Genomic DNA, 19,184 nt, shown 5'->3' with positions numbered 1-19,184 from the left:
TGCGGACGTCATATGACATCCGTTCAAGTTCGTTTGTTGATCCTTCCACTCAGTTTTTTTTATTACAGAGGCTAACCAGCTCTGGCCGAACACGCTGAGCTACCGTGCCGGCATAATCCCATTTTGTTCGCTTTTGTTCATTGCATCTGCTCGGGGCGGACGTCGTAAGACATCCGTTTAAGTTCGTTGTTGATTGTTTAACTCAGTTTTTTCTTTATTACAGAGGGCAGCTAACCCTCTGCCCGCATCTCGTGGTCGTGCGGTAGCGTTCTCGCTTCCCACGCCCGGGTTCCCGGGTTCGATTCCTGGCGGGGTCAGGGATTTTCCCTGCCTCGTGATGGCTGGGTGTTGTGTGATGTCCTTAGGTTAGTTAGGTTTAAGTAGTTCTAAGTTCTAGGGGACTGATGACCATAGATCTTAAGTCCCATAGTGCTCAGAGCCAGCCAGCTAACCCTCTGACCGAACACGCTGAGCTACCGTGCCGGCATCCGTTCAGCTACGGTGGCGGACGATATAGCATTGTAACGAATGTAATTCAAAATATGTTGGGGCGCCCTGCCACGGTTCGCGCGGATCCCCACGTCGGAGGTTCGAGTCCTCCCTCGGGCATGGATGTGTGTTTCGTCCTTAGAGTAAGCTAGTTTAAGTTAGATTAAGTAGTGTTTAAGCCTAGGTACCGATGAACTCAGCAGTTCGGTCCAATGGGAACTTATCACAAATTTCGAAAGAAAATTTTCAAAATCTGTTGAGTATCTGGTTGATGCGAGAGAAGGCCCGAAGGCATTTTGCAAAGTTAAATAAATCAGCGCATAAAACAAGTAAATAAATACACATTTGTTACAACTTGGCCCGTCATTTCGATTCGCTATTGAACGGCATTAACACGAGTGCCATAACTCGGTAAACACATAGCTTGTATGATAAGTGGAGCAATATTCCTGCGCTAGTGCCCTAGGCGTATTTTCCATGTTCTTTCGCCAGCTGTCCACTGTGACCCCTAGTCTTTTCTCAGTGTACCCAGCGACCGGCAAGTGTAGGGCAGTACTTCAGCGCGTGACCCGCTAGAGCAGGTGGCGGGCTAGCGAGGCACTGGGACACCGCCCGCTGCCCGCACTATCTGCAGCACCGCTGGAAAGTTGCTGCCCGCACACGGCCGGAAAGAAAGTTGGGCTCGCGTTCCGGTCGCTGTCGGCAGAGTGGCAGAGCTGCTGGTTCTCCTGTGAGCTCTTAGACACGCTCCCGTGCTCACGGCGTTCCACATACTCACAGTAGAAGGTAGCGCGCCCACTTCACTGTTGTTCACTCTTCATTCAGCTAACGCTTATCATCAGTTTATAGCAACTCTCACAATGTTATCGTATTATTTCCAAATGTGTATTTAAAAGCTTCTGATAATGTTGACTGCAATAAACGCTTCCCTCTTCTGCAAGTAAGAGGGATAAGATACAGGGAGCAAAAGGTTGCTACAACTTAGACGGAAATCAGACTGCAGTTATATGATTCGGACGAAAGCGGTGTAGAGCCTACTGTTTGAGAAGACAGTGACGCAGCGCCGTAGCCTATACTCGATGTTATCTAAACGTTGAGGAAGGAAACCAAGGAGACATTTGGGAAGAGAATTAAAGATCAAAAATGAGAAATAAAAGCTTGGAAATTTACCTATGATTTTGTAAACATACCAGAGCAGACAAAGGACTAGGAACAAAAGTAAAGCAGGATGGATCATGTCTTCATGTGAAGTAATCAGATGGAGCATTAACAAAAGTAAAACAAGGGAAATGGAATGTAGTCGAATGAGATCAGGCAGTGCTGAGAGAATTAGATTAGGAAGTCAGACACCTAAACAAATACAGGACTATTATAAATGATTGAAGCGATTTCATAAATTCACTGTAGCTCCATTCATTCACACATGGTCACGACACATTACAGATACGTAGAAAAACTCATAAAGTTTTGTTCGGCTGAAGCCGCACTTCAGGTTTCTGCCGCCAGAGCGCTCGAGAGCGCAGTGAGACAAAATGGCGACAGGAGCCGAGAAAGCGTATGTCGTGCTTGAAATGCACTCACATCAGTCAGTCATAACAGTGCAACGACACTTCAGGACGAAGTTCAACAAAGATCCACCAACTGCTAACTCCATTCGGCGATGGTATGTGCAGTTTAAAGCTTCTGGATGCCTCTGTAAGGGGAAATCAACGGGTCGGCCTGCAGTGAGCGAAGAAACGGTTGAACGCGTGCGGGCAAGTTTCACGCGTAGCCCGCGGAAGTCGACGAATAAAGCAAGCAGGGAGCTAAACGTACCACAGCCGACGGTTTGGAAAATCTTACGGACAACTTCCATCATGATGTTCGGCATTTCTTAAACAGGAGATTGGAAAACCGATGGATCGGTCGTGGTGGAGACCATGATCAGCAATTCATGTCATGGCCTCCACGCTCTCCCGACTTAACCCCATGCGATTTCTTTCTGTGGGGTTATGTGAAAGATTCAGTGTTTAAACCTCCTCTACCAAGAAACGTACCAGAACTGCGAGCTCGCATCAACGATGCTTTCGAACTCATTGATGGGGACATGCTGCGCCGAGAGTGGGAGGAACTTGATTATCGGCTTGATGTCTGCCGAATCACTAAAGGGGCACATATCGAACATTTGTGAATGCCTAAAAAAACTTTTTGAGTGTTTGTATGTGTGTGCAAAGCATTGTGAAAATATCTCAAATAATAAAGTTATTGTAGAGCTGTGAAATCGCTTCAATCATTTGTAATAACCCTGTAGAAGAGTTTTGTTATATAGGCAACAAAGTAAGTGAAGACACCGAAAGTAAAGAGGACTTGAAAAATAGACGCAATGACAAAGAAAACGATAATGATGTAGGCCGAAGTAATTATTAAAAATTTGTACCTCTACCAGGATTCGATACCAGGTCTCCTGTTAACAATGCAGATGCATTATCCACGAAGCCACTCTGTCACTGCAGCTACCACAGCTGCACAGATTGCTCTAGAGTGTCTCCCTCCCTGATAACAAATTCCAACTCAACACCAGTTGCAAGTAGGCTGTTTAGGTTTTTATGTTGGTAACGCCACGTAGCGCTCTGTGTGAAAATCACTGACTGTGCTGTGTGCAGTCTGTGGCTGGTTGGCATTGTTGGAATATTCGCTATTGTAGTGTCGGGCAGCTGGATGTGAACAGCGCGTAGCGTTGAGAAGTTGGTGAGCCGCTAGCAGTGGTGGATGTGGGGACAGAGACGCCAGAGTTTTGAGAGCGGACGATATGGACGTGTGTCCGTCAGAAAGAGGAAATTTGTAAGACTGCATATCGTGAAAATATGATGACTTTTGAACTTAATAAGGTAAATACATTCTTTGTTCTCTATCAAAATCTTTCACTTGCTAACTATGCCTATCAGTAGTTAGTGCTTTCCGTAGTTAGAATCTTTTATTTAGCTGGCAGTATTGGCACTCGCTGTATTGCAGTAGTTCGAGTAACGAAGATTTTTGTGAGGTGAGTGATTCATGAAAGGTATAGGTTATTGTTAGTCAGGACCATTCTTTTGTAGGGATTATTGAAAGTCAGACTGCGTTGCGCTAAAAGTATTGCGTGTCTGTTTATTGATGATCAGAATAAATAAAGAGAGAAATGTCTGAGTACGTTCAGCTTTACTCAGCTGTCTCTGTATCAAATAACGTAGAAATTAACCAGCATAGTAATTTATAATTTTTCTAAGGGGACGTTTAGCAGTGTAGCGTTATTCCAAGTAAAAGTGCCTTGTAAGCAGGAAACCTGGGTTTGAATCCTGGTGCTGGTACATTGCTTCGGTCTACATCATTATAGTAGATATAGGTGAGATTCAACTTGTCTCCGGTATATCAACTGTATGTGATTGACAAGTGGAAGGTTTCTGAAAAACATAACTTTAACGTCGAATACAAAATACGGGGAGAACTTTTTAGAAAGTATTTGTCTGTAGCTTTCTATGGGAGAGTTGACGATAAACAGCTCACACATAAGAATGTTACGATTCTTATTTAAGCCTGATAACTAATGAGGTGGTATGAATCGAATTGGGGAGAAATGAAGTTTATAGTACAGTTTGAGTAGAGAAGTGACATGTCCTTAGGTGTCAAGGAATCGTCAGTATGAAGGTTTGCGTCGGGGTAAAAATTGTAGAGGGAGGTTAAGGTTTTATCTGCAAAAAGCAGGTCAAGGGGGGAGAGATGTGTGGTGTCACCGCCAGACACCACACTTGCTAGGTAGTAGCTTTTAAATCGGCCGCGGTCCGCTAGTATACGACGGACCCGCGAGTCGCCACTGTCAGTAATTGCAGACCGAGCGCCACCACACGGCAGGTCTAGAGAGGCGTACTAGCACTCGCCCCAGTTGTACGGACGACTTAGCTAGCGATGCAACACTGACGAAGCCTCGCTTATTTGCAGAGAAGATAGAATAGCCTTCAGCTAAGTCAATGGCTACGACCTAGCAAGGCGCCAACACCAAGTTATATTGAGATGATAATACAGTATCAACAAGACCAACGTTCACCAATTGTGGATTAAAGTTAAGTATTCCAGAAGCTACGTACTTTTCTTTATAGCATTCATTACGTATCCTGTTTCAGACCTCACGCCAGCCTGCGTGAGTTTAACGCGTGCATTTCGGCCTTCTCTAGCAACCTTTCAAGATGCACCAAAGTAGTCTTCACACTCAAGACGTCAACATCACCGCCATCAGCAACGACGTCTCTCAACAGGTTTCGCTCATTTTCTGTCGAGGCATTGTAAAAGTTCGTAAAACAAGGAAGACGGCTTGGGCAGGCATATTCAGAGAGAGATGACAGTTTTCAAAGAACCAAATTTTTCTGTAATTGCCATTTATCGTATGAGAACACTAAATCATTTACTTTTCTTTACACGCGCCTGCAATTTGTAATTAAATGAACTCATATATAGTATAAATCAATATCAATGAAATGCTCCATGTATTAAACAGTTCAAACTTGGACTGGGCCTCACCATCTGGTAATACTACAAGCGCAAACTAATGTGACTTCTAGCAGTAATTTATCGTAGATAGCTTGAGCAACGAAAGGTACCTAACGACTGGTAAAAAGCGCAGGTCATTCCCGTTTTTAAGAAAGGCTGTAAGGCAGATCCACACAATTGTAGACCAACATCGTTGACGTCAGTCTGTTGTAGAATTATGGAACATGTTTTATGTTAAATAATTATGACGTTTTTGGGAAATGAACATCTCCTCTATAAAAATCAGCATGGATTTCGCCAACAGAGATCCTGCGAAACTCAACTCGCTCTGTTCCTCCGTGAGATCGACAGCGCAGTGAACAAAGGCGCTCAGGTTGATGCCCGGGCCCCTTGATATCAGTAAGGTATTTGACAACGTCCTGCATTGCCGTTTAATGAAAAAAAATAGGAGCTTGCGGAGTATCGGAGCAGATTACGATTGGATTCAAGACTGTCTTGCAGATAGAACTCAACACGTCGCTCTTGACGGAACAAAATGGACAGATATAAAGGTAATATCCGGAGGACCACAGGAAACTGTTGCTGTTTATAATATTTATAAACGATTTAGTAGAAAGCGTCGGATACTCTTTAAGGCTATTTGGAGACGATACAGTTGTCTATGCCAAAGTAGCACAACCAGAATATACTAAGAATTTGCAGAACGACCTGCAGAGAATTGATGAATGGTGCAGGCTCTGGCAGTTTACCCTGAACGTAAATAAATGTAACATATTGCGCATACATAGGAAAAGAAATCCACTACTGTACAGCTACACTATTGATGACAAACAGCTGGGGACAGCATCTGCCGTAAAATACTCTTGTGTAGGCGTAACTATCCAGAGCGACCTTAAGGAGAATGGCCACATAGAACAGATAGTGGGAAAAGCAGACAGCAGATTCAGATTTATCGGAAGAATCTTAAGGAAATGTAAGTCATCCACGAAAGAAGTGGCTTATAAGGCGCTTGTTCGTCCCATTCTTGAGTACTGTTCATATCGGGGATTCCTATCCGGTAGGCCTGATACAGGAGATAGAGAACATCCAACGAAGAGCTGCGCGTTTCGCCACGGGGTCGTTTAGCTGGCGAGAGAGCGTTACGGAGATGCTAAACAAACTCCACTGGCAGACGTTACAAAAGAGGCGTTGTGCATCACGGAGAGATTTACTATTGAAATTTCGGGACAGCACTTTTCAGGAGGAAAAAATGGCTCTGAGCACTGTGGGACTTAACATCTGAGGTCATCAGTCCCCTAGAACTTAGAACTACTTAAACCTAACTGACCTAAGGACATCACACACATCCATGCCCGAGGCAGGATTCGAACCTGCGACCGTAGCGGTCGCGCGGTTCCAGACTGACGCGCCTAGTACCGCACGGCCACACTGGCCGGCGTTTCAGGAGGAGTCGGACAACATACTTTTCCCCACATACGTCTCAAGTATTGACCACAAGGAGAAAATTCGAGAAATTAAAGGCAGTACAGAGGCTTACCGACACTCATTCTTCCCACGCACTATTCGCGAATGGAACAGGGTTGGAGGGATCCAGATAGTTGTACCGAAAGTACCCTGCGCCACACACCGTTAGGTGGCTTGCGGAGTATGATGTAGATTAAAGACGTTCACTCCGCTGCAGACCCCACGTCCAACATCACTACTCATTTTGGACGATACAGCAGCTGTAGTATCCAGAAAGGCCAAAGAAGACATCACGGTACACTGAACCACACGTCGGCCTGGAACCTTCCGGAATAGATAACATACCTCCACATGGAGAGGGGACAAATGACGCTGCAGACCAGTGAGTAACGTGGTTTCTCAAGAATTTACATTGCGTTCATGCAAGTGTTCGAGGAAGTAGGGATTCTAGGACGTAACAGTGAGTCGTGGAATAGCTTGTTGCAGTGACGTGCTTCCCTGTGGCCAAGGAATGTGGCTCGCAGTGGCTGTTGACCGAGTTAATATGAGTGCGGATCCGATAGCGAAAGGAACTATCTACGCCTTAGATGCAACCTAATAAATAAACAAAAACAGAACTGGAACTGTAGTACCAACAGTTCTTGGGTAATTGGTTTGGGATTTTTATTGTAATTCTGTAATGGTAGATACTAGAATTGTATTAGCGTTTTTGTGCTGTTAGCTTTTATTTTGTTAACAAGTACGTCAAATAAATAATAATGAATATATACATTCATCACTAGCCATAAAGGTGTGAGTTGTCTGGCGCATTTTAGATTCTCAGATAACACTATAATTGTGAAGAACAAATAAAACAAAAAAATCTGGTTCCGGCTCTTGAGGAAAAAAGGGTTGCTATTCGTCCACAGATATTCAGACACATCACTGAAAGTATCCTCAGCAGAGTTCAACTCGTCATAAAATCGAAGGATGGACACACACACACACACACACACACACACACACACACACACACACACAATATTAAAGTCCACTAAAGTGAACTTTTGATCAGATAGTGTAGGTTTCCTTCCACTGGTAAATTCCATAAGACGAAAGGAATTCTGTGTTGGCAGCGGCATGATTCTGTCAAATTTGTGTGTTGAGTGACCCGAAGGGTTGTGTTGCTGTTGTAAGAGAGGCGAACCGTTATTATAATGTAGAGAATTGCGGATCGATAGGGTGTCCAGGCATTGCGATTGAAGTTCGTAAAGGTTTGACGAGGGTAGTGCAGACAAGATGGACAGCGCCCATGTGTTTCTTGAGAAAACACACGACCACGGACTGTGACTTTCACTAACTCCTTGCGGAGGCGGATATTACGGTCTGGAGAGCTCTACCCGACGTAATTACTGCCTTGTTACCAGAAGCTCTGTTCCGAGAAACCAGCACAGTTCGTCGGAGGCTGAAATTTCTTCTCCCTCGCCACGCCGCGGCAGTTACTTTAAGTACTAAGACTGCCCCAAGTATGGTTTCGCGGAGGAAGGTTGCGTAAATGCTATGGTTTCGCAGAGGGAGGTTACGTAAATACTGGCTCCACAATAAGGCGAAGAAAATTATCTTTTTTTTTGTCCATAACCTAAGGGAGCATGGGACGCTTCTTTCTCTCAATCTGCATATCACTTCACTTTAAAACAAAGAGTGAGCCTCTTTCTTCATCCACTTCTAAAGACGATTTTGTCGTCGGGGCGCGAAGAGTTAGTCTGCTTACTTTCGTTCACTTTTCTCATCAGTACAGCCGTTACTTTGCGGAGGGTTCTTCATCATGTAGTCATAAACCATGCTGTGCTATGTACCATTGTACCACGTACAACTAAAACTCCCCAAAAAATAAACACGAGACAGAATGGAGTAGCATTCAATACTATTGGGTGATTGTAACTAAAGCGCAGCTATTCACGGATGTCCAGTGAGGCAGCGAAACTTGGTAGATCCAGTAAAGCGGAAACGATTTACACTGGAAAAAAATTAGTTCCAATTTTGGCCACTAGGTGCAAATGTGGCGCTGTTGATCACGTTGTACGAATGCAGTATCTCGCCGGCCGGAGTGGCCGAACGGTTCTAGGCGCTTCAGTCTGGAACCGCGTGACCGCTGCGGTCGCAGGTTCGAATCCTGCCTCGGGCATGGATGTGTGTGATGTCCTTAGGTTAGTTAGGTTTAAGTAGTTCTAAGTTCTAGGGGACTGATGACCTCAGATATTAAGTGCCACAGTGCTCAGAGCCAGTTGAACCAAATCGCGAAGAGGATTCAGGACTCGTCGATGGCTTCAACAGCGAATGATGTACAACGATAGGACATAAATGTTAGTAGAAGTTATTTGCTAGCTCAGTTGAATCTTCAACCCAGTTCCGGTTTTAAATTGAATACTGTTAAGGTGTAGTGGATAATGTCAGTCTACGCATCTATAAACCCGTATTCCAAGCACAAAGGCCACCACTCTGAAGTAACGTGTTTCATCAAATAGATTTCAAGCTCAAGATTCGTTGCGTAATTTCATTTGAATGGAAGAGGATATTTTTTTCAAAGCTCTTCACCAGCACAGAAAAATATTTATCGACAAGATACAAACATGAGGCAGTCCATAAGTCAAGAGTTACGTGTACGGAGTGAATAATCTAAAACTTGGTCTGCAGATATTGCGGATATGGAAGTGTTACTGATGTGCTGTTTTCACGGAATGTATTGATAGTAAGGGGCTCGTAGTGTTAGCCAATGAACATACTGTAACAATACTTAGAAAGTGTATTTTTGTGCACACGCACACTTCAGATGGGTCAACGCCTGTTAACATTAACAGACTAAAAGTCGAGTAAATCAGAAAGTCACTAGTGTTTGTGCAGATGCTAGTGCGAGTCGTTTACGAGATATCGTATTTGGAAAGTTTCCACACCGACACTTGTTTGTGCCATATAACCTGCGTAGTTGCTAGGTACGATGTTATGGTTGCTTATAGTATGCTTGTGCGTTGCGGCTTGCTAGTTAGTCAGTGTGTGACAATGGAAGCAGTAGGTCGAAGAATGTAGTTCGTTCTAGTATGCGGCAAGATAATCCAGTACATGTCAACCATATCGGCAATTATTTATCAACTTCTTCAACCAGTTAGGTGAAATCATAGGCTGAGGACCTAGACAACATAACAGAAGGAAACAAACGACGACAGTACAGAGGGTAGTTAATGTACGTACTGCTGTTGCAGTTGATCCGCACTTTAGCTCCCTCGCAATCACACGAGGAAGTGGTATGCGTCAGGCTAATGTCATGCCCATTTTCCATCGACATTGGACCCGTATCTTGAGCGGCCAGTTACCCGGATTTGACGCCCGTAGACTTGTTTCTGTGGGGAAAGGTGAAAGACGCCGTCTACAAAGACATATCAACTACACCGGGTGACATGCAACGACATATTACGGTAGTCTGTTTGTATATGTACGGTGAAATGATAGCACGTGCGGAGCAGCCGTTCCTCACCATACTGGAAGCGTACACTGCCGCTGTAGGTGGGCATTATAAATACAAACTATGATAGTCAAATGTTTCGTTACAGGGCGGGATCCATATAACTAGTGTACGCATTTGTGTAGTTGTTTAGTGTGTGTGTTAAAACAGGTATTGTATAAGTGTCGGTGTGGGAACTTTTCAAAATATGATATCTCGTAAACGACTCAGATTAGAATGCTGCAACAAACGCCATTGACGTTCTAATTTGCCTTACTTTTAATTTGTTAGTGTCAGTAGACACTGTTTCATTTGAAAACATATACGTTTGCACAAAAATACACTTTCTAAATATTATTACAGTCTTCAGACAGGGCTTCAAAATAGCATATAAGCCTGGGCAAACCCTCTAATCACACCTAAGCCAGCCAGCTACCAAGAGGGACAAATTACAACAATCAGGAAAATACACTCCTGGAAATTGAAATAAGAACACCGTGAATTCATTGTCCCAGGAAGGGGAAACTTTATTGACACATTCCTGGGGTCAGATACATCACATGATCACACTGACAGAACCACAGGCACATAGACACAGGCAACAGAGCATGCACAATGTCGGCACTAGTACAGTGTATATCCACCTTTCGCAGCAATGCAGGCTGCTATTCTCCCATGGAGACGATCGTAGAGGTGCTGGATGTAGTCCTGTGGAACGGCTTGCTATGCGATTTCCACCTGGCGCCTCAGTTGGACCAGCGTTCGTGCTGGACGTGCATACCGCGTGAGACGACGCTTCATCCAGTCCCAAACATGCTCAATGGGGGACAGATCCGGAGATCTTGCTGGCCAGGGTAGTTGACTTACACCTTCTAGAGCACGTTGGGTGGCACGGGATACATGCGGACGTGCATTGTCCTGTTGGAACAGCAAGTTCCCTTGCCGGTCTAGGAATGGTAGAACGATGGGTTAGATGACGGTTTGGATGTACCGTGCACTATTCAGTGTCCCCTCGACGATCACCAGTGGCGTACGGCCAGTGTAGGAGATCGCTCCCCACACCATGATGCCGGGTGTTGGCCCTGTGTGCCTCGGTCGTATGCAGTCCTGATTGTGGCGCTCACCTGCACGGCGCCAAACACGCATACGACCATCATTGGCACCAAGGCAGAAGCGACTCTCATCGCTGAAGACGACACGTCTCCATTCGTCCCTCCATTCACGCCTGTCGCGACACCACTGGAGGCGGGCTGCACGATGTTGGGGCGTGAGCGGAAGACGGCCTAACGGTGTGCGGGACCGTAGCCCAGCTTCATGGAGACGGTTGCGAATGGTCCTCGCCGATACCCCAGGAGCAACAGTGTCCCTAATTTGCTGGGAAGTGGCGGTGCGGTCCCCTACGGCACTGCGTAGGATCCTACGGTCTTGGCGTGCATCCGTGCGTCGCTGCGGTCCGGTCCCAGGTCGACGGGCACGTGCACCTTCCGCCGACCACTGGCGACAACATCGATGTACTGTGGAGACCTCACGCCCCACGTGTTGAGCAATTCGCCGGTACGTCCACCCGGCCTCCCGCATGCCCACTATACGCCCTCGCTCAAAGTCCGTCAACTGCACATACGGTTCACGTCCACGCTGTCGCGGCATGCTACCAGTGTTAAAGACTGCAATGGAGCTCCGTATGCCACGGCAAACTGGCTGACACTGACGGCGGCGGTGCACAAATGCTGCGCAGCTAGCGCCATTCGACGGCCAACACCGCGGTTCCTGGTGTGTCCGCTGTGCCGTGCGTGTGATCATTGCTTGTACAGCCCTCTCGCAGTGTCCGGAGCAAGTATGGTGGGTCTGACACACCGGTGTCAATGTGTTCTTTTTTCCATTTCCAGGAGTGTATAAACTTGAATGTCAAAATTGTGATGCAGTATACATAGACATGACATGCAGGAATTTTGAAACAAGATACTAAGAACATATCAGATGTTGGAAGTATGAAACAAACCATTCCATATCTGCAGAACATTTAAAACACCATAACCATCATCCTACAAACATGGGACAAGAAATGAAAATAATGAGAATAAGCAACCATGACAAACATCTTATACAAATGCAAGAAAACTTCCACATCCAGAAAGCCATAGCAGAAAACAAACATGTGATAAATGAACACACACACATCAGCAGAGGTTCCCTACTACCCTTAATACAGGAAATAAGATAAAACAATAAAACTCTTCCCTTCACCATCTGGACAGACACACACAGCCCACAAAAAAAAGTGTACCACGCCAAAATACACACACACACCCACACACACACACACACACACACACACACACACACACACAGAAATGTATACACGAACTGATCACAGCTACTTCAATAAGACTCAAAGTTTGGCAATAACATTCGAGCTTTGGCAAAAACGTTTGGCAGTCGGCAACAGAAACCAAAACATTGCATTGAACCAAGCGTTCAGTTCATAGTGCTGTGGAATGTGGGGAAAATAAACGCAAATTGGCTTTCGTAATAAGAACAACAACACTAAAAATGCAACAGGAGCGTAATATGTAAGAAATTGTCCACGCAACGTGTAAGTACACTTCAAAACATTACTACTTAAATGGGAAATACCAGCCACCAGAACTGTTTATAACCTATAGGTACAGTGACAAAAATGTAAATTAAATAGCAAACATATGTACATATTCCAGGCCACTGATGATGCCTTGCAGAAAATAAAGGCGAAACGAGTATGGCACTTAAATTGTGTTTTATTCAGTTGCTGTCAGACGGTCCATAAGTACAAATTATCAATGTACTGTAATATTACACGCAACTGAGGAAGACAGGACTACAGAAGTTGAAGATTATTACAGTCGGTTGATTGGCTAGCAATACGAGCCTCTGACTACCAATCCGATGGGTGAAAACAGCACAACAATAGCGCTTTCCATTTATGCAATATTTGTGGTGCAATTTTTAGGTGGTTCACCTTGTATGTATTAAACACAAAAGTTTTATAATAATGCAAACTTCCAGTGTGAAACTTGTTTTACGTTCTGCCATAGATTGGCTGTTAAGTTGATTTTTGCCGCTGGAAACACATGCCAGTCGTTGGCCTTTGCAGCTACTTCTGTTAAATTGCTAAGAAAACAAAAGGCGGAAAAACTGAAAGAACTTAAGGTGAACTTGATCCGACTTACTTCACAGATCACGACACTAGTAGCTTTCTTTCTTCTTTTTAAATAAGGAAGTCGCACAGGATTGTGGTGAGGGGTCGCAACCCGAGGCGACACCTGGCAGCCGCTGTGTCGGGTCAGGAAATGTATTGAAGCGAACTAGAATGGAAAACGGCAACCATAATTTTTTCTCCCGGCTGTGCTCAGTAGGGGTAGACTCCCCTAAGGCTCAAGGCCCACAAATATTGGGGCATGACACGTAAAAGGAAACAAAAGAGGAGGAATAAAGGAGAAAGCAAAAAAGTGGAGTGGTAGGCGTAACACGTACTACTTCGAGCGCGTCATGCACTCTCTCGCCGGGAGTAGGCTGGTACGCCGTACCGTTCCGAGAAATGGTGTCGTGAGGCGTAAGGCACGTCGGATGTGGGGTACGTCCCGCCTGAGAAGAGGAAGAGGCTGAGCTATTGCTTCTCCATGACAGCTAGTCTCCGCATGTGGCATACACTCTTAGAAGACTGTATCTAGAACTGGTGTTACTTGGTATGTAACTGTGGTAAACTGTACCAAAATCACGCGCTTTTGATACTTCATTTTTGCTCCGTAGCAAACCACACCAGCTACAACAATAAAAACATCAATTACAGGAGGCCTTTATCCATCGAGATGTAGTTATAGGTCACTTTATTTTAACAAATCACAGCTAAAACGAGGGTTTTTCGAGATCTGCTGTTTGCTGATGCTTGCATTCATACCATGACTCTAGTTTAATTCAAAATATTGTGGCGGCGCGTCAGTTCTGCTTGTGAGGTAAAAAGCATGCCGCGTCTCACTGGACACGTTCCTCTCCACGCGGCAAAAATCTGGCATGCCAGATTCGTCATTTCACGCTCCGCTCTATAGGGAGCGTCGAATTCCATGCTGTGACATTACCACCACCTCGTTCATGTACGTTTTTATGTCCCTTGAGAGGACGACTGTGGCAGTTGCCAGTGGTTGAGCAGTTGAACTTGTCAGTGCTGAGCGGTCATTGAGGATTGCCCCAACGCTGGGAGAAACGCCACAATGGCCACTGTTTCTGCTTCTGACTCTACCTCGATAACGCTGTAGGCTTGCTGTCGCATCCTGTTGGTGTTGTTGTTGTTGTTGTGTTCTTCAGTCCTGAGACTGGTTTGATGCAGCTCTCCATGCTACTCTATCCTGTACAAGCTTTTTCATCTCCCAGTACTTACTGCAACCTACATCCTTCTGAATCTGCTTAGTGTATTCATCTCATGGTCTCCCTCTACGATTTTTACCCTCCACGCTGCCCTCCAATGCTAAATTTGTGATTCCTTGATGCCTCAAAACATGTCCTACCAACCGATCCCTTCTTCTAGCCAAGTTGTACCACAAACTCCTCTTCTCCCCAGTTCTATTCAGTACCTCCTCATTAGTTGTGTGATCTACCCAGCTAATCTTCAGCATTCTTCTGCAGCACCACATTTCGAAAGCTTCTATTCTCTTCTTGTCTAAACTATTTATCGTCCTCGTTTCACTTCCATACATGGCTACACTCCATATAAATACTTTCAGAAACGATTTCCTGACACTTAAATCTATACTGGACGCTAACAAATTTCTCTTCTTCAGAAACGATTTCCTTGCCATTGCCAGTCTACATTTTATATCCTCTCTACTTCGTGTCTCATTTCCTAATCTAATTCCCTCAGCACCAACCAACTTAATTCGACTACATTCCATTATCCTCGTTTTTCTTGTTGTTCTTCTTATATCCTCCTTTCAAGACACTGTCCATTCCGTTCAACTGCTCTTCCAGGTCCTTTGCTGTCTCTGACAGATTTACAATGTCATCAGCGAACCTCAAAGTTTTTATTTCTTCTCCATGGATTTTAATACCTACTCTGAGTTTTTCTTTTGTTTCCTTTACTGCCTGCTCCATATACAGATTGAATAACATCGGGGATAGGCTACAACCCTGTCTCACTCCCTTCCCAACCACTGCTCCCTTTTCATGCCCCTCGATTCTTATAACTGCCATCTGGTTTCTGTACAAATTGTAAATAGCCTTTCGCTCCCTGTATTTTATCCCTGCCACCTTCAGAATTTGAAAGAGAGTATTCCAGTCAACATTGTCAAAAACTTTCTGTAAGCCTACAAATGCTAGAAACGTAGGTTTGCCTTTCCTTAATCTATTTTCTAAGAAAAGTCTTAGGGTCAGTATTGCCTCACGTGTTCCAATATTTCTACGGAATCCAAACTGATCTTCCCCGAGTCCGGCTTCTACTAGTTTTTTCATTCGTCTGTAAAGAATTCGTGTTAGTATTTTGCAGCCGTGACTTACTAAACTGATAGTTTGGTAATTTTCACATCTGTCAACACATGCTGTCTGTGGGATTGGAATTATTATATTCTTCTTGAAGTCTGAGGGGTATTTCACCTGTCTCATACATTTTGCTCACCAGATGGTAGAGTTTTGTCAGGACTGGCTCTCCCAAGGCTGTCAGTAGTTCTAATGGAATCTTGTCTACTCCCGCGGCCTTGTTTCTACATAGGTCTTTCAGTGCTCTGTCAAACTCTTCACGCGTCCTAACGTAATAATTGTCATGTTTGCTTTGCGTCTCACAATTGAGGATTGAAATGTTTCCTGCTGTGCTGTCTTCGTGTTGTGATCAAATAATCCTATAGCCGCTCCTGAAGGCGGTTGCTCTGATGTCCCATGAACGTCTTTCCCTGTTTCCCAGGGAGTGCACAATCCTGTAATTACACATCATGATACTTCACTCACGTTAGCCAATTCGTGAGGCTATTGAAGGCTTCCTAACGAATGATTCAAAATGCCATAGAACCAAGTAAAATACGGCGTTGAAATGCACTGCTGCAAAAAATACATAAATAAATAAACAAAAGAAATAAAAAAATAGTGCACATGGAAAGACGACCTCGATTTTGATCCGATGGCGGCGTATGACAGATTACTCAAAATGGCTACCAGAGTGCCATCTGTGTCTACCCTTTACTAGGGAATGCTTACAGTCAGAGGGCTCAGTGTGGTGCAAACGTGCGAAACATGCAGGAAACCATGCCACGGAGATGCACTCTGCCTTTACAAGAGAAGGCGAAGTAAATATTCCAGAATTCGAATCAAGGACAGCTGCCAACATGAGTAACGTAGAAATAAATATCTTCGGAGTAGTGAAGCAACTTAAATCACTTAATAAAGGCAAGTCGTCTGTTTGCTTTCAGAGTATGCTGATGCATAGCTTCATACTTAACAATCATATACAACCGTTCGCGCGACGAAAGATCCGTAACCAAAGACTGGAAAATTGCACATACCACACCAATATTCAAGAAACGTAGTAGGAGTAATCCACTTAATTACAGGCCCATATCATTAACGTCGGTATGCAGCAGGATTTTGGAACGTATATTGTGTTCGAACACTATGAATTACCTCGAAGGAAACGGTCTATTGACACACAGTCAATATTGGCTTAGAAAACATCGTTCTTGTGAAACACAACTAGCTCTATATTCGCATGAAGTGCGGAGTGCTATTGACAAGAGATTTCAGATCGATTCCATATTTCTGAATTTCCAGATACCACACGACCGCCTTGTAGTGAAATTGCGTGCTTATGGAATACCGTCTCAGTTATGGGACTGTATTTGTGACTTCTTGTCAGGGAAGTCACAGTTCGTAGTAACTGACAGAAAGTCATCGAGTAAAACAGAAGTGATTTCAGGCTTTCCCCAAGGTAGTGTTATAGGCCCTTTGCAGTTCCTTATTTATATAAACGATTTTGGAGACAATCTGAACAGCTGTCTTCGGTTGTTTGCAATGATGCTGTCGTTTATCGACTACTGAAGTCATAAGAAGATCAAAACAAATTGCAAAAGATTTCGAAAAAATATGTGAATGGTGTGAAAATTGGCAGTTGACTCTGAGTAACGGAAAGTGTGAGGTCTTCCACAGGAGTGCTAAAAGGAATCCACTAAATTTCGGTTACACGAGAAATCAGTCAAATCGAAAGGATGTAAATTCAACTAAATACCTAGGAATTACAATTACGAACAACTTAAATTGGAAGGAACGTATAGAAAATGTTGTTGGTAAGGCTAACCAAGGACTGCGTTTTTATTGATAAGACACTTAGAAGATGTAAGAGCTCTACTAAGGAGACTGCCTAAACCTCACTTGTCCGTCCCCTTTTAGAATACTGCTGCGCGGTGTGGGATCCTTACCAGATAGGACTGAACGGAGTACATCGAGAAAGTTCAAAGAAGGGCAGCACGTTTCGTATTATCGCGAAATAAAGGAGGGAGTGTCACTGAAATGATACCTGTTTTGGGCTGGACATCATTTTAAAAAGGCGTTTTTCGTTGCGACGGAATCTTCTCAGGGAATTCCAATCACCTACTTTCTCCTCCGAATGCGCAGATATTTTGTTGACACCGACCTACATAGTGAGAAGCGATCGGCACAATCAAATAAGGGAAATCACAGCTCGTACGGAAAGATATAGGCGTTCGTTCTTTCCGCGCGCTATACGAGATTGGAATAATAGAGAATTGTGAAGGTGGTTCAATGAGCCCTCTGCCAGGCACTTAAATGTGATTTGTAGAGTATCTATGTAGATGTAGATACAGTCGACTGAACGAGTTTGAAAGGGGTCATATTACGGCCTTCCAAGTGGTGGGATGGTCCTTTCGGAGAATTGCCACACAAGCTGCATGTGGCATCAGTTGTTCAACGATGGTGTTATCCGTGCTCAGTGAACTTTCTCTCACCTGTAGAAGAGGTTCTGGACGTCCACGCATCACAGACCCCTGCCAATGATCGTCTTATTATAAGGGCAGCAGTGGCAGATCGTTCAGATATCACAACACACAGAATGAGGGCTTGTGAGCCCAGACGTATCAACACCAACTGTTGGGAAACGGTTATTAGCCTGTGGGATTACGGGCACACACACCTCCAGCTCATCTTCCACTCAACACAGCATCGACGTGCACGGCTTGACTGGAGCTGTCATAGGATCACTTGGAAGATGGAATGGCGCGCTGTGGTCTTCAGCGATCAAAGCAGATTCTGCCTGTAACAGGTGATAGTCATTTGCGCGTACAGCGTAGATCAGGTGAGAGCTATCTCGTAGAGTGGATTTGTTCTGACACAACGCCCCCACTCCAGGTCTTATAGTGTGGGGTGCGATAAGTTATAGCTCTCGCTCACCTTTGGTGTTCCTGGATGGGACGCTAATCAGCGCTCGGTAAGTGCAGAGTGTTGTTAGAACCGTTCTTGTTCTGTTCTTGCAACAGGAAGGTGATGTGTTGCTCCGTCTCGATAATGCTCGCCCACACACTGTCAATGAAACTCAAACTGCTCTGCAAGACGTACAGCAACTTCCCTGGCCAGCAGGATATCCGGAATTTTCTCCAGTCGAGCACTTGTGGGATACGATGTGTCGAGAAGTGGCTCATGCGCCTCGTCAACCAAGACATCTTACAGAACTACGTGAACAGGTCGAGCAGGCGTCAATAACGTATCCCAGGACAGTATTCGCCGTCTGTACGATCGACTGGATGCCAAAATCAGCGCCTGCATTGCTGCCCGTGGAGACTACATTATGTACTAATATGGATGTAACGATAATTAAATCAAGACCCTAAGCTGCCGACAGACGTTGATATATATCAACGGGAACAGTTGAAAATGTGTGCCCCGACCGGGACTCGAACCCGGGATCTCCTGCTCACATGGCAGACGCTCTATCCATCTGAGCCATTGAGGGCACAGAGGATAGTGTGACTGCAGGGATTTATCCCTTGCACGCGCCCCGTGAGACCCACATTCCCAACTTAATGTCCGCACACTACATTCGTAGTGTCCCCGCGCACTACACTCATTACTCGCGGCAGACAATCTTACCGAGTCCCGTAAGAGTTCGGGTAACGCGTGTGCATCCGCACAGAAGAAGGAAGTCAATCTCCGGCTAGCCTTAACTATATGAAGATGGTATCTGCTCTTTCGGACTTGTCAGAAAGAGCAGATACCATCTTCATATAATATGGATGTT

The 19,184-nt window shown here is 44.8% G+C and overlaps 1 non-coding gene across 1 annotated transcript; it reads right to left on the bottom strand.

Moving 5' to 3' along the window:
• Nucleotides 1–18,825: 18,825 nt before the first annotated feature.
• Nucleotides 18,826–18,900, bottom strand: Trnat-ugu. Its single transcript has one exon. It is a non-coding gene; the product is annotated as a tRNA-Thr (tRNA).
• Between the last annotated feature and the right edge of the window lie 284 nt (nucleotides 18,901–19,184).

The sequence above is a fragment of the Schistocerca americana genome, chromosome 4 (genome assembly GCF_021461395.2).
Source record: "Schistocerca americana isolate TAMUIC-IGC-003095 chromosome 4, iqSchAmer2.1, whole genome shotgun sequence".
In the NCBI taxonomy this organism is placed as follows: Eukaryota; Metazoa; Arthropoda; class Insecta; order Orthoptera; family Acrididae; genus Schistocerca; species Schistocerca americana.
The sequence above is the reverse complement of the archived record's forward strand: the minus strand, read 5'-3'. Positions and strand labels throughout refer to the sequence as shown.